At 34.9% G+C, this 17,566-nt stretch overlaps 1 long non-coding RNA gene across 1 annotated transcript in view; it reads left to right on the top strand.

The window, feature by feature from the left end:
* Positions 1-17,566, top strand: part of LOC110032342 — a 67,384-nt gene that overhangs the window by 29,767 nt on the left and 20,051 nt on the right. Inside the window, exons 6-8 of the long non-coding RNA XR_002294848.1 lie at positions 732-809; positions 895-987; positions 5,911-5,998. This is a non-coding gene — a long non-coding RNA (uncharacterized LOC110032342). The remainder of the gene's footprint in view (positions 1-731; positions 810-894; positions 988-5,910; positions 5,999-17,566) is intronic.

Here is a 17,566-nt window from a genome sequence, read left to right as displayed (position 1 = left end):
AAGAGAAATTCAATCCATCATCATGTATGTAATCATTTATTGGCCGCCTAACGGTCACACCAAGGATCTTGTCAACCACAAGTCTACTCATAATCAATATTGTACAACCTACAATGTTGCTTTTTATTTTATTCCTTAGACTTCTGCACCGACACATAGTCTATATGGTGTATGCATATGAATGAAGTAAAAGGGGAGAAGAAAAGGGGGATCTGATTAGCTCTCTCTCTAAAAATTCCCCACATTCCTTCCAACTCTTTTATAAGGTCGTTCGGTAGTAAGGTTTACGGATTATATGGGATCATAGTCCTAAAGAGATTCAACAAATATCAATTATTGTGCCTTTTTCTTTGTGTTGCATATAAGTTGATTAGACAACATGAGTTGGTTGATAGTTGAGAATATTGCTGATTATTGTTATAATGAGAGCGTCTTCAATCAAGCATGCAACTGCCCATGAGAGCGTCCATGTGTGTTTGAGTGATGAAAATACAATTATTAATGGTTTAACCAATATGACATTCAAAATACATTGTACCAATTTAAATATGAGATTTAGATTGAACAAACTATGTTGTTGTTTTCTTTAGTGTTATTCCCTTCCTATTGAAATATAATATTGATGTTTCTTTCAAATATCGCCAAGGAATGTGATACTGGACTTAACTTACTCGAGATATGTGAAATTTACATATCAATAGTTCATAGATTAACAATGAATTACATTATAGGTAATTTATTAGAAGACAAAGATGATGCAACAAGAAGAGTAATGGGCAAACGATTTAAAGTGGTTTAATCTTTTGAAGGTATGTGATACTGGAATTAACTTACTCGAGATATGTGAAATTTACATATCAATAGTTCATAGATTGACAATGAATTATATTATAGGTAATTTATTAGAAGACAAAGATGATGCAACAAGAAGAGTAATGGGCAAACGATTTACTGCGGTTTAATCTTTTGATATGCATGCATTATAAGGTAACCATAATGAAATTATTCACTATACGGGAAGAATAAAATACAAATATTCACTTGAGTTGTATGTTTTTAGTAGTGCAGTATTATCTTAAATCTGTATAGGGTCATGTTTGATATAAAGATATGATGATCCCCTCTCCAAGAGATTCAATGATTGTTTTATAGTAGTGCATGTTCCTATAAAGGTGAGTTAAAGATCAATTGTTGGAGCAGATATAACATTAGAAGTTGCCATGTTTTAAGGTTGAAGATTAATCCATTGAATGTAATGTTTGTTCAGCTCATCCTCTGCTGCATAGCATTTTCTTTCTGTGGATTTGCAATGCCTTTGTGTCTTCAATATCATTGAACATCGATGTTTAGGGCTCTCTTTGAGTGGATATATAATGGCAGGTGTTTCTATAGTTACTATACATATTCCCAAGAGGATTCCCTTGGAAGAATTCTCGTAAGCTTTCCATAGGTCCTTTGTTGTGGAAGTTGGAAGCTTTTTGGCACTAATGAATTTTTTCATTTTTTTGTCATATGCATGATTTTGATGCCTTTTGATGTTTTGCACTCACCAATAGTCATAAGTTTGTGTTTTAAAAATGGTTTGATTATTGATATATTTGGATAACTTTTGTTCCCTTTTGTTCCACTCTCTATTGGCTGCCTTCTTTGAATAACTCACGGTCTTGGACCTGATTGTCTAACTTCTCACGATTGTAAAATGCTTTCAGGATTTGCATGCCATTGTGACTTAGATAGTTCAGACTGAACATGAGCTCATTTTTTTCTAGGCCATTAGTGCTTAGTATCTCATCACTTGCGCACTTATTCAATGGTATGATGATATCTAGTATTACAACTGAAAATGTTATTGCTAAGAGTAGTGTTGCTTCTCTGTCACAAGGAGAATATCATGACAGCTGCGTGGATATTATGATGGTGTTGGACTGTTGTAGTATGGAATTTTATTATTGACGTGTGTATGTATATATACATACATACACTCGTGCATGTGTATATATATGTGTGTGTGTGTACGTTCTATTCTTGCAAAATTTTTTTTTAATTGCATCCTGCAATGGTGACAATTAGTGAAATTTGTATTAAAAAGTCGGTTCATGTTCATTTGTAACGAGAAATATGGCTCTAAAAGTGGTGAAACCCTATGATACCAGGAATAAAGTAAAATAGAAAAGCGCACTTCAAAATTTAGAAAATAAAAAAAAGTTTGGACTGAAAATCCCAAAAAAGAGAAGAATGCATAAACTATAATGAATGATGGTTGATCACTATCTGGGGGGCCAATGTAGGGTACTGAATACACATCTTACTCTAAAAGGATACGAGAACGGTTCTTACAACCATTCAAAATACTCCCAATCCTTAGCCCACACAAAACAACCCCTATTTATATCAGCTAAACTTTCTTGATTGCAGGCCATCCTAAAACATATAGAAAACTACAAACCGAAAAACATATATCAAGATATATAAATTGAAATAAAATTCTAGCTTCTAAATCATTCTCCTGAGATTGGCAAGGTTACCTTATATTGAGCAATCTTAGAATCAGATTCCTAATGACCAACCAACTCGGAGATATTGAGAAACGATGGAGTCACTTTAATCTCCATGTGTAGGTTAAGTTTACTGATCTTAAGTTTACTGATCCAAGCATCTTCCAACATCGAATCTTCAAATCCATCTTTCTTTGGAACCATGAAAGCCAGATCATGCACGGGCTAGTACTATGTCGCTTCAAGCCTTTGTCGTTCAACCACTTGGTGTTGAAGTTCCTCGTGCTACTTTGGAAACTTTATATGTAGGTTTGTTGGGAATGAACGAACCAAACACGGGGTCAATGGAATGTTGTACCTTTCTCATAGGAAACCATCCTTTAGGAATCTCTGTCGGAAATGTCTTCGAACTATTGTGTCAATCCCTGCAGTTTGGAAGGAGTTGGAGGTAGGTATTTGGAACTCTTGGTTATGATTAAGTGGTTCCCCATAGTTGTCTCCTAAAGATGTTTCAAATGCAATGGAGTAAAAGTGTTGATTTCAATTTTCACCTAATGCTCTTCGTTCATAGGCTCCAATGTGGTTTGAATTCCCTCTTTGATAAAGAAATAATACTCATCATGAATTGTAAGACGATCATATTATCACGACAGATTATATAATATGAATTACATTATGTAAAAGCTGCCACTGAAGTTTTAGACCAATCGAAAATGACAGCATGCATTGTCGATTGACTTTAGTTTTAGCCCCTTCTTGAGCCACATGAGTTAGTAGGGATGTGGATGAGGTTGAGTTGTTAGCACAAGCTTTTCTACCATGGTTGTTGCAACCATGTTCTCACAACTTTCAACATTGATGATAAAGTTACAAACTTTGTCCTGAACAGTGCACCAAGTTCTAAAGATGTTATGTCATAACTAATTTTTATTAGAATATTTTTGGATACTTTAGGAGGAGTTTTATCACAAGTAATTCCCTTCGTCCGCTTGTAGAACTTGAACCCTCATTGGATTAGTATCTTCTTCCACTACATCATTTTTCTCTTAATCAACCTTTTCCACCAAGAAATAATGTGTTGGTTAGGACAATTCGAGGCTATGTGATCGAACCCATGACATTTGAAGCACCATATACTGGATTTAGTTCCTTCTCTCATTGTGGTAGTAGTCTCCTGCGACTGGATAGCTATTTTGCTGCTGCTTTTAGCATTTTGCCCACTGGCTTGTGCCCGAAAGTCTACTAATTTGCTTGAATTGCCCAAATCATTTGTAGGATCACATATTGGTGTGTACTTACTCAATTTTTTCTACTTTTCAACCTTCACCGCCAAATTAGTCACGTCTTGTAATGTCTAGAATTTTTGGAGTTGAAACACATTATCGATAGATGGTCGTAGAATACCAGAAAACGTGCAGTAGTGCTATGTGGGCTTGGAATGATTGCACTTAAGCCCCAACTTTTCAAATTCAATGACATTCCTCCACGAATAATTTTTGTTGAAGGTTATGAAGCAGGATGAAGACTTCTTGTCGGTAATGATTTGGTAAAAATTTCAGTTGTATTTATTTTTCATTTTTTTTGCAAGATGATCTTGGATTTACCCTCTCTTTGTCGAATTTGTTTCTTGTTTTCCTACTAATGTGAGAAGTTCTTCAATTTGATCACCACTAGTTTGACGATATGTTTTTGTGGAATCTCCTTGAATTCTAAAATTCATTCAACTATTTATAGACAATTGACGAATTCATAGTGATCTAATCTTTCATCAAAATTAGGGGAGTTGATTTTGATTTCGAAATTTGGAGATTTTCGTCGATTTTCATGCCTCAATATACACAGAGGTTGCCACTAGATGTCTCTTGATGGAATGAGTTATCTTCTTTCTCGATCATCATCTAATTTTCAGGTTCATGTTGATTTTATTCAGGTTCTCGTCGTTCAGGAAGCACCAATCTTGTTTGTAGATGACGACTTTTTTGTGGTATTTATTCTACAATCAAATCTCGGGTTTGATGGACATTGTTCCTCCTTGGCGTCATGATCGAAAGAAGTAAAAAACCGCAAAAAAATGCAGGGACAACAAACTATTCAAAATTTTTGGGAAAGAATTTGAATCAAGAAGCCTAAGACAGAGCATTATCAACCTTCCACGACTGAACAGAAGAAACCCATGATTGGACGACAGAGAAAATGCGGCCAAAATGGAGAATCCAGATAGAAATCAACAAACCAAGACTGCAAAGAACGTGGACACCTGGACTACAAACTCAGGAAATCATGATAGAAAAAACCAGAAGGTAACTCTTGCAGCCACTGAACTTTAGAAAATACAAAGTCTAGACAACAAGTAGACTTTTGTATGCAAATTCTAGACAATATATGGGCAAATACTATTCGCAGATTCGGTACAAAAATATAGAGAAGGAGAATTAAAAAAAAAGGAGAGAAAAAGAATAAAATGTTCAAGAACTCAGAGAAAGAAGAGAAAATATGTGTAAGAACCATGCTCTAATATCATGATGATATCATAAATAAAGTAAATTATAAATTTGCACTTTGGAAAATTCATGAAACAGGAAAATGTTTGGACCAAAAATCCTAAGAAAGGGAAGAATCCATAAACTATAATGAACGATGGCTGATCACCACTTGGATATTGAAAATCCAGGATATTGAATTTACTCCGTAACTAGGAAGGATACAAGAAAGTTTCTTATAGCCAATCAAAATACTCCCCATCTTTAGCCCACACAAAATAGCCCCTATTTATATAGGATAGGCTATCCTAATTACAAGTATGTCATCTTAAAATATTGAAACACAACAACAAATTGAAACACTTATACCAGGACATATAAATTGAAATTAAACTATAGTTCCTGCACCCTATTTCTATTTTTAAAGAAGATAACAATTTGAAGTGACCTGAATCTGTGAATCATCAAGTTGGCTCACATGTTTACTCATTTATGATGATTGAGAAATTATGATTATAATTTTATTAATAGTTATAGTAAAGCGATACGAAGAATATCAATTTAAAAAATAATGATAAGTTATTTGATGTAAGAAAGTGAACAATAAATTTTAAATATTTTTAATAACTTTATGCTTAAACTATTAAATTTGGATATAAGTGTATTTATAAATAATGATATTTAAATAGGCTAGCTCACAACCTAACGATTTGAGTCTGGACTTGATCAAGTTTGGCTTTTTAGCTCATTGGGCTCGGCTCTTTAGCCATTTATTGAGTCGAGTCTAAGCTTGCTCATGGGTCGGCCTGACTCACAACACTAACATTTTCTATATAGTTTTTAATCTGCTTTGGATTACTTTTGCTGTTTGAGACTCGCATTTTTGTTTCTCACTCCTCTAGCATCCAATTTGCTTTGCTATGTTTGCTATGAAGGATAATATTTGCAATCACCATATTGTATTCCATGGCAAAATGGATATAGCTTGAAGTAAGCAATTTTCCACTTGAAAATAATTTTCTGGTGAGTTTCCAATCATTTTCTTCTTTTTAGTTTTGATATTTTATGTATCAATATTTTTTATTTTGCATCTACCACTTGATGTATATTTTATGTATCAATAGAATCATACTCATACTTGCACATAGTTTCTTCAAGTATTTAATCTAATGTCTAATTTAGGTATTAGTCTTGTTGCTCTAGCTGATTCATTCCACTTCTATATTCTTCGTTTGATTTGCTCTTTTTTTTTTTTTCTTAATCTGAAGCCAACCAATTTGAAAATAAAATCAATGGGTTGTTTACTCACTATTAGGGCTTATGTGGCTGGATTGAAAAGAGAATTCAGAAGGACTCGCAAGATAGCTTTTTAGTGTTTAAATAAATCTAAATTTGAATTCACCATGTGCGGTTGGAAATAAATGCATTGTGAATATCAAATTTTTTATTTGGCTGAAAGTTATTTTAATATGTTTGATTGAAATCTAAGGTTTGGTTAAATGGTTTTCTTGAATGCTTGTTGCTTCCTTTTCAAAATTTAGTTTTAATGCTTAAAATATTACAACTCAGGTGGGTGAGTTATTTTGATCAACTTTTTATTGAAGTTTTTGAAATATGATCGACCTTAGTGATCTTAATATCATTAATAATAATAAAATTTCATTTTTACCGTTGCATTAGTGAAAAATAAGTTGAGGAGTCTTTAAAAATATCCAAGGGTGGAAAGTTTATAGGACTTGATGATATCCCAATTGAAGTGTGGATATATTTAGGAGATTTGGGAGTTTCTTGGCTTACTGAATTCTTTAATATTATTTTAAAAAACAAGATGCCTGAGGAGTGGAGGAAGAGTATTTTGGTCCTCATTTTGAAGAATAAAGTGGATGCACAAGAGTGCAAATTATAGAGGAATTAAGTTGATGCGTCATACTTTAAAATTATGGAAGAGGGTAATTAAACATATGTTAAGACGTATTACAAAGATTTCTCATAATCAATTTGGATTTATGTCGGGTAGGTCTATTATGGAAGCTATACATTTATAGAGAAGTTTGATGGATAAGTTCAGAGATAATAAGGATGATCTACATTTGATTTTTATTGATTTAGAAAAAGCTTATGATAAGTTTCTAAGAGATATTCGTTGGAAATTTCTTGAGAAGAAAGGTGTTGATATGACTTATATTCAAGTCATTAAAGACATGTTTATCAGAGCTGTTACTTTTGTTCAAACTTAAGAAGGATTGAACAAATATTTTCCTATTTCTGTTAGATTACATCAAGGATTGGCTTTAAGCCTATATTTTTTTTGCTTTAGTAATGGATGGTCTTACTGGATATTTACAAAAGGATGTACTTTGGTGTATTCTTTTTGCTGATGATATTCTTTACGTGGATGAGTGTTGGTCGTTAAAAATTTCTTTTTGAAAAATGTAAAATGTAGTTTTGATTTAATTTAATATATATGTATATATTGATTTTATGAAAATAATATTTTAATTTTTTTTTTAAAATGAGAGTGGATGGATCTCATTCATATGATAATTTAAGTGAACAAGCACAACACCACAATTAATGCACCTATCCCGACAAATTTTCCTACCTAATATTGAAAATTAGATAGGATTTATTTATACATGAATTCTTAAAGCTTCCTGTAGAGGCAGACCCCTATAGTTTATTTTCAGTCAAATGACTGAAATCACTTAGAGAACTCTCGATGATGATCAGAGGTATCTATTTTCATGAATTCAAAGTTTAGAATTTCCAATGTTGGACATGAAAAAGTTAAGTGGGAAAGAGACCAAATGGGAACATTTATTTTTGAAATCATAGGAAAGAAAAATAGGGGATGTCATGGTTCTTGAGTGGAACCTCGCTGATTTCTCAAACTATTCTATTGTTTGATTTCACTTTTGAGAAGATGTTACTTGATGTTTCATTCTGTCAGTTTTATTATTTAGGGATTACATTTGTATGACACAGTCATACAAATGACCTGGAAGGTAGGAGGATTTACGTCGTATCGGACGACAACCTCGAAACCTGAAGCGAGTTTAAGCTTAGATTGCACAATATGACTGTGCAAAGACCTAAAATATAGAGTGAATTTATGTCACACTAAGCAGACTACCTCGAAATCTTATTGCTTGTTATTTAAACTAATGGATGAGTTTAGTTGATGTAGACTTGTTTTGCTGTTGTAGATCGTCATCCTCCGCCTAATGCGGTTTCGTCGTGCTGCCTTGGAGGGTTTGCTCTATGCTTCGTGTCATAGCAGTTTCAGGTTTAGTATTTTATGTCTTATGTTTTTTTAATTTCAGTCATTATTAATCCAATTAATTAAAGAGTATGTTTAGGTTTTATAGTATCCACCGAATATTGTTCTCTATCCTTAAGGTCTTGCAATTAATTTAATGCATGTATAAACAAAATACGCTTTAAGGAAGTGTAATAAAGGAAAATGGTGTAAATAACATTAAACAAAAGTAGTAAAATGTGCGACAAATAGAAACAGTAAAACGTGCAGTAATGAGTGCTGTAAAAAAATGTTCTGTGAATATAATATAAACATGTGTACCTGACGTGTCTGCTACTCCTAAAAATGAGGTTAGTGCCGTAGTTAAAAGTAAATAAGTGTCACTTGTAAGAGTGAACAAGTATCGCATAAAATTGAGCTAGGAGTGCAAACATGTGCGTATATGTAAGAGCCTAATGACAAAACATATCATGGAAAACTTGAAGAAAACCAAAAGTGACACAAAATAAACTCGAAGAAAATTAGATGGAAACACAGAGAAAACCCGAAAAAAATAGCAAACGAACTATAAATAACCGAATTGGAGTGTAAGAATTCAGGTTCGGGGTGGACTCAGATTTTAGTATTCCCGAAGGAGTCTGAAGGGAACAATCGGTCATCCACGTGTATAAAGCCCAACATTAAACTAGAAATTTCCTACAAAATAATATTAGGAGGGCAATTCTTAGCTCAGTACAAGTAATTGATAAGTGGACAATCAGATTGTATTATTTAAAGTTTGTGGTTTGTCACACATATATGCGAAAATTGATTTCTTTTACTTAGCAATCGAAAATATTTATGTTGTAAAGAAATTATTTGTTATGTCGTCATATTTTTATATTTTGTAAAATAAATTGCTTACGAGTCAATTTCACTGTCGGGTTAGGACCGCCAGCAGCCTAAGAAGATAAGTGTCCTCACTAGTCTAGTGTTGGTGAATAATATTGTCATACTACATTCTCACCAGGTCCCTAGGTCGGGTCTCGATGTCGTAGGATGCAATATTATTCCGCTTTCACCGGATGCATTTATCATCACGGACTTTAAACCCCGAAATCATTCAATTTACAGTCTTGCTTGATGGTTCATATATAGCTATGACTATATATACACGCTTATGTTTCAGGCATAAACATTTAAATCAAACAAAGAAACAAGGAAAAAAAATAAGAAAAAATAGAATGAGAGAGACGAAAGACCAATCCATATGAAAGAGCAAAGAAGTGAAGGGTGGATCAGCCCTCAAAACTGTATTTAAAACCATTTCCAACATCCAATGATATGAATTTGAAAAATTCATTTGAAACTTTCAATATTCCAATATTAGAAGGATAAGACATTTAAGACTCAAGCCACGGCTAGGGGAAGCAAAGGGAAGACAAACTTAGTACAACAAAGAAAAATTAAGGGTTCACAACCAGGGGCAGCAAAGAGAACAAAAACATCACAAAAATCATTTCACAAAGCACCTCTCAAGTCACGGCTAGGGGCAGCAGGGGAACAAAAATATCATAAAAGTATTCACGGGAAATGTCTCTCAAAAGCACACGGTCAGCGACAACAGCAGGGAGCAACATCTCAACAAAAGAAGATCACAAAACCCCACAGGAAGCACCTCTAAAGCCACAACCAGGTATAACAACAGCTCTCGGGTAAAGATCGCAGAGGGAACATCCCAATAACAATCAAAAGCTTCACCAAAATAGTGTTTAAGGAAGCTCAGAACATCATTTTTTAAGCAGCAAGACAACTCCAAAACTTCGGCCGCACAGGTCACAAAATAGTCCTCATATTCCCCAAAACTACAACTCAAACCATATGCAAGAGCCTCTCCCCCCAAAACAACAGCCAAACAACACCATATAAAACCTCAAATGTAGCCCAAAACTGCAGCCAAACATCATGAAATAAAGCCTCCACCGCAGCTCAAAACTACAACCAAACAGTGGGCAAACCAGCCCTAAACCGTAGCCCAAACAGTGGGCAAAAGCTGCTCCAAAAAACTGTCAATTTATATAACAAAACCATCCAACGAAACCCTAAAATCATACTAGAACAACACCCAAATTTGCTCACGAGAAAGCCCCAAAACCGCAGCAAAACAAGTCACCAAAGGGCCCTAAAACCGCATCCAACCAAGCACCAAGTGGTCTCAAAAACTGCAGCTATATAGGTAGCATTGAAGTGCCAAAACTATAGCTCACACTAGTCAAGCACCAATTTGCAAATTACAGCCCACAAACAATAAAATCTTCCTAAGAATCCCTAAAACCACAGCTATGACAAGCTGCAAAAGCCTCCAAAATTGTGCTAAAATGACACCTAAATATGCCAACGAGAAAGCCCCAAAATTGCAACAAAACAAGCTACCGAAGGGTCTCAAAACCTGAAGGTATAGAAGCTACAAAGCCGCGAGTTTATAAAGTTAAAAAACAACACTTAATCAAGCCAAAACAGTGCATAAATTCAGACCAAATAAACTCTCAACTTGCATAAAACCGACTTGCACAAAATTTCAGATTTTTTTTCTTTGCATAAAACCAAATCGTAATATTTCGGATTTCTCGCAAATCAAACGGTCAAATTTTAGATTTCTTTTTTCCTTTTCACTTTTCTATCTCCCATTTCTCGCAAATCAAACGGTCAAACTTCAGATTTCCCTTTTCCTTTCCACTTTTCCATCTCCCCAAGCAATTATATAAGCCCTTTTATGTGTGTTGATGCTTACAATTCAGTCAAAGCTGTAGTCTGTATTGGTTTCTTTTGCATTGCCAAATGAACCGTTTATTGATAAATAAATGATCAATGTTTCATCCTAAAAAAAAACAATAGTTTAGGTGTTATAAATGTTGGTATATAAGAATTGGATGACATGTATATAAACCAACTCGAATCAACATTAAAATTAATGTGGGTGTTAATAAACGTAAATACCAAACTCTGGGTGTTAGGTATGTAAATACATAAGTATTCCTTAGTATGTGTGTAAATTTTCTTAATAAAAGAATTGTGAGATAAATGAGAGTGACAAAATGCTATATAAATAAATACCAATGTAAATAAAAAAATCTGCATGTGTAGGTATATCCGTATAGATAACAAACATAAAAGAAGTCAAATTCTTCATACATCGACATCCGTATTTTGGGATATAGAGCTATTTTAAGGATAAAGGGGCAAAAATCTGCACACGTACATGCAAAAATCTGCATACATACATGCTAACCTCAAGTACTACATGTGTAAATACAAGTGAATGACTTGATATATAAGCAAAACAATAAAGAGGATCAACTCCCATTTTATACAAAAATCCCCAAGTTTTCAAATGTTTAGAAATAAAGAACCAAAATCTTTCAAACTTGCAAAGAATTAAACCTTGTGAATTTCAGATTTTAAAAAGTTGGAAAATTTCTGATCCTACAAAAGAATGATTTGTATAGGTGGGCACGTGCGCAGGGATCGTTGATATGCACTCAAAGTTCTCCAAACATTACGAATAACAAATAGAACCTTCCAGATTCACAAATAAAAGCAATACATCAAAGTCGTCGAATCATTGCAAATATAACCTTTCTGATTTTCAAAAGAGTAATGCGCCAAGGACTCCCTACTATTGCAAACATTAAGCAAAAGTTTTCAAATTTTCAAAAGAGCAGTGCACCAAGAACTCTCTACTATTGCAAACATCAAGTAAAAGTTTTCAGATTTTCAAAAGAGCAGGGCATCATAAACTCCCTACTATTGCAAACATCAAATAGAAGTTTCAAATTTTCAAAATGCAAGGCGCCAAGGTCTCCGTATTATTGCAAATATTAAGTAAAAATTTTCATATTTTTTTAAAAGCAAAGTACTAAAATTTCCCGACCTTTGTAAATAAGATATGAAAGTTTTTAAACTTTCACACGTAGAACACTAACTTTCAGATTTTCAAAAATTTCAATTTATTTTATAAACAAATCATCGAATCTTTTAGACTTTTCTATAATGGAACTATCATACTTTTAGATTTCCAAGAGAAACATTAAAAACATTCAAACCTCTCTTTTTTTAAGTAAAATAAAAGAGAAGAAAATTTTTTGGATTTTCATACTTCTCATATTTTTATATGTGAACACATGACTTTCGCATGGGAAGAACTTTGCTTTGCATACTTAAACGGTTGTTGCATGGACAAACTCACCAATGAAGAATTATTGCTTGTGTAGAATAATTCTTCTATATGGGATCATCCTATAACACACATGACTTTGCTTTGCATACTTAAACGGTGGTTGCATGGACAAACTCACCAATGAAGTAATGATAGCTCTTCCATTACTTAGAGCTATCATCATATAAACAACCCATATAAAAGAAATAACTCCGCAAGAACAAATCACATGTGAGAACGTTTATATACAAAAGCCATGTTTGAGAATGAACATTCCATAACCAAGTAACACATGAAAACTAGCTTCAATAAGTAATTGTTCAGATAAATCTTGCTAAAATAAAAATGAATATTTGCAAGAATTAAAACCCAACTTCTCTAGTTTATGTATGTAAAGAAAAACGAGGGCTTATGAGATTTAGAAAGATGCTGCACAATAAACTTCCCAAGCCGAATTTACAAATTTGGGATAATCACATATATTGCAAATGAACACTAAAGCCCCTCATACGAACATAAATACCATCTCAAATAACTAACCCAAGTCATGTGTTTATTTTGACTGATTGAAGTAAGGAAAATAAGCCTGATGATCATAAACGATCATAATCCAACAATATTTCTATATTAATCCCTGGAAATTGTAGCTTACAACAAATGATAAGGAAAGAATTTTGTTACCCCAACCGCTCGATAAATCGAAGAGTTTGAATGATTGAGAAAAATAGAAGAGCGCCAATTAGTAAAACAAGGAAGATCTAACAACAACCCAGAATTTTGGCAGCACCTCCTCTCCAAAGCTTCAACAATAGAAAATATTCCACAAGTGGGTTTTTATAGCCAGGTAGGTGGGAAGGAGAAGGTTTACCTCCAAACCAAGGGGACAGACATGAGTGACGACGAACGCGGCGCAGAAGGAGTGGTGACCGGGAGTGCAGGGAGCGTGGAGGGTAGGTGGTGACAAAGGGGAAGCTTTACCAGAAACTGGAGCACGGGGGAGAGGGGTCCTCAAGCCGAAATATCTCAAAGAAGAGAAGGGGAGTTTGCTTGGGCAAATTTGGCCCTAGGGCTTCGCCTGGGTCGTGACTCGGAAGAAGAGGCAAGCCATGTGCGAGAGGAATAGGCGGGGTGAGGGCTCGGGTGCGTGAGTTTTATTTTTTAATTAGGTATTTTTCTTTATTTTATTTTATTGCACTTAAGCACGTCAATTTTCGTGTGATTTTATTTGTGCGCGCCGTCCGAGCAAGATGAGTGTCTTTCCAAGCTAAAATCGACGTTCCAAACTCGTTGGCGGAGTCTGTTTCGTCATCTGGGATCGTCTGGACAATTTCGTCGATGATTGTGTCAAAAATGTGTCAAATTCAGTTTTCTTCAAATTTCGAGTTCGTGATCGATTGCTTCAAAATTTTATATAAGTTTTAATTCATTATACAACATTTAAAGGCGTAAGTGATGTGAATTGTGATAAGTAAACATGTCGACTGTCCGAGTTGCAAAAATTTGTGCGCGTGAATGTGCAAATTGTGAATAAGATAATTCTAGGGTTTAATGGTTCTATGGGGACCCCTTTCGAGTTCCCTCATGTTAGTTTCAACTTTCTAAGTGCTAGATGTCAAGAACCGCACATGCGAAAATTTAAAAAGAGAAAAAAAGTAGTTTGAATTTCAAAAATGAGGCCGTTTTATTACTAAGGCTCTAAGATAGTCGAATGGAGAATCATAAGGCTAGATCCTATTAAAACTCACCAAAAATAAATTGTGAATAAGACAATCCTAGGGTTTAATGGTTTTATGGGGACCCCATTCAAGTTCCCTCATGTTAGTTTCAACCTTCTAAGTGCTAGATGTCAAGAACCACACATGCAGAACTTCAAAAAGAGAAAACAAGTAGTTTGATTTTCAAAAATGAGGTCGGTCTCATTACTAAGGCTCTAAGATAGTCGAAAAGAGAATCCTAAGGCTAGACCCTATTAGAACTCACCAAAAATGAGGTCGACAAATGAACTCCTAATAGGTGTGGTGTGTCGGACAAACACAATGCGTGTATTGGTGTTTACCAAAGAGATCAACAAAACCAACACAGTCGTCTAAGCCAACATAGAACAAAGCGTACAATTGAGTGAGAATTGTTTCCGTTGGTGAATTAGCAGGTGTATTTCAATATGGAGCTGTGAATTTGAGTTTTCAAATTTCAAACGTGGATTTGATTTGTTTTGCTTTTTTAATTTTTATTTCAATTTCAATTTGGATTTGAATTTCAGTTAGATTTTGTTTTTGATTTGTTTGATTTTAATTTGCGGAAATTTCAAATTTTAGAAAAGTGAGGAGACCGGGTTGAGATGGAAAGCACAAGGAGTCATATCCAACTCAAAGACCGATCGAAAAAATTTCACTACATTTGGAAGGAAAGTTCTAAAACTCGCATCCCACCCAAGAGGTAGCAAGTGTTGAGATTGGAGTAGGGCGGAGGCCTATAATGAATATTGAGTGTTGAGGCTTATCTCAAATGCTGAGATGGCTCATAAGGGATTAGGGCAGAGGCCCATCCTGATTGCTGAGATTGCTGATAAGGGAGTAGGGCAGGGGCCTATTTTGAGTGCTGAGTGCTGAGAAGGGGAGTAGGGCGGAAGTCTATCCTGAATACTGAGATTGTTGAGAAGGGAGTAGGGCGGAGGCCTAAACCAAATGCAGAATCTCAGCATTCGGGTTAGGCCTCCGCCTCTCTTCTCTCCAATCTCAGCATTTGGGATAGGTCTCTGTCATTTGTTGACATCATTTTTGGCTAGGTCTTGTTTTCTTCTTAAGGTTTAGGGTCTAGCCTTAAGATTTTCTCTTCGACTATCTTAGAGCCTTAGTAATGGGACCCACTTCATTTTGGAAATTCAAAGAACTTCTTTACTCTTTTAGGAGTTCCACATGTGTGATTCTTGACCTCTAGCTGATTCTTGACCTCTAGCACTGCACTTAGGAGGTTGAAACTAACATGAAGGAACTCAAAAGAAGTCCTCATAGAACCATTAAGCTCTAAGATTGCTTTATTCACAATTTGCACCATCGCGTGCACAAATTTTGTATTTCGGATCACATTGCTTATGCCTTTAAATGTTGCATTATTAATCAAAACATAAATAAACTTTTGAAACAATCGATCATGAACTCGAAATTTGAAGAACACTGAGTTTAACTCATTTTTTAGCCCGATCATCGACAAAATTGTTCGAACGATGACGAAATAGATTGCGTTGGCGCATGTGGAACGTTGATTTCAGCTAGGAAGGACACCCATCTTGCTAGGACGTCGCACACAAATAAAATCGCACGATATGTCGCTAACTACCCTCCACGCTCGAACTCTCTGTCGCCGCCTACCCTCCATGCTCGCACTCTCTGTCGCCACTCCCTCTGTGCCCATTTGTCACCACTCCCGCCGATCCCCTTTGGTTCGGCTCACCCCTCTGATAAGTTGAAGTAAACCTTCTCCTTCCCCCCCGACTTCAAAAACTCCACTTGAGGGAGGTTTTTTGTGGTTGAAGCTTTGGAGAGGGGGTTGATCTTACATGCTTTACTAATTAACGCTCTTCTATCTTTCTCAATCATTCAAACTCATCGATTTATCGAGCGCATGGGGTAACAAATTTCTTCCCTTTCTTATCATTTGTCATAAACTACAATTTCCCGGATTAATATAAAAAGGTTGTTGGATTAGGATCGTTTATGATCAACTCGAGCTTATTTTTCTTATTTCAATCAGTCAAAATCTGAAACACATGCACAATAGTTATTTTAGATGATACTTATGTTCGAATGAGGGGCTTTAATGTTCGTTGGCAATATATGTGATTATAATAAATGTCTACATTCGGCTTGGGAAGTTTATATTGCAGCATCTTTCTAAATCTCGTAAGCCCTCGTTTTTTTTACATACATAAACTAGAAAAGTTGGGTTTTAATTCATGCAATTGCTCATTTTTATTTCAACAAGATTTATGTGAATAATTACTTGTTGAAGGTAGTTTTCATCTGTTACTGGGTTATGCAATGCTCATTCTCATACATGGCTTATGTATATAAAGTTTCTCGCATGTGATTCGTTCATGCGGAGTTATTTCTTCTATATGGGTTTTTTATATGAGGGTAGCTCTATTTTGGCTTGCTTTTGTAGTCCATGCAGCCATCGTTTAAACATGCAAATCAAAGTCCTTCCCATAGGAAAGTTATGTGTTCACATAAAAAAATATGAAAAGTATGAAAATCCGAGAATCTTTCTTTTCTTTCTTTTATTTTACTTAAGAGAGGGGGGGGGGGGGGGGGGGGGGGAAATTTACCTTGGTTTTAGTTAATGGTCATCAAATTTTTTTGTGCTGCTTTACTCCGTTTATAGTGGTCGGGGGGGGGGGGGGGGGGGGAAGGTTGAAAGCTTTTGATGTTTCTTTTGGAAATCTGAAAGTATGATAATTCTGTTGTAGAGAAGTCTGAAAGATTCGAAGATTTGCTTATTAAAATATTTGAAATTTTTGAAAATCTGAAAGTTGGTGTTCTATGTGTGAATGTTTGAAAGCTTTCATATCTGATTTGCAAAGGTCGGAAAGTTTTAGTGCCTTGCTTTTAAAAAAAATATGAAAATTTTTACTTGATGTTTGTAATAGTAGGGAGTCCTTGGCGACTTGCTTTTTTGAAAATCTGAAAATTTTTACTTGATGTTTGCAATAGTAGGGAGACTGGCGCCTTGCTCGTTTGAAAATCGGAAAGATTTTATTTGATATTTGCAATAATTCAAGGACTTTGATGTCTTTTTTTTTTTGTTAATCTGAAAGGTTTTATTTGTTATTCGTACTGGTTGGAGAACTTTGAAGTGCATATCAACGATCCCTGCAGACGTATCTATCTATATAAATCATTCTTTTGTAGGATCAGAAATTTTCTATATGATTAACTGTTTAAAATCTGAAATTCACATGGGTTTGTTCTTTGCAAGTTGAAACTCTTGTGGTTCTTTAGGGATCTTTGTATAGAAGAGGAGTTGATCATTTCTTTACTATTTTGCTTATACACCATGCGATTCACCTGTATTTACACATGTAGTATTTGAGGTTGGCATGTATGCGTGCAGATTTTAGCATGCACGTGTGCAAATTTTT

The sequence above is a fragment of the Phalaenopsis equestris genome, unplaced genomic scaffold (genome assembly GCF_001263595.1).
Source record: "Phalaenopsis equestris unplaced genomic scaffold, ASM126359v1 Scaffold000926, whole genome shotgun sequence".
NCBI lineage: Eukaryota > Viridiplantae > Streptophyta > Magnoliopsida > Asparagales > Orchidaceae > Phalaenopsis > Phalaenopsis equestris.
This window is presented reverse-complemented; position numbering and strand designations above follow the sequence as displayed.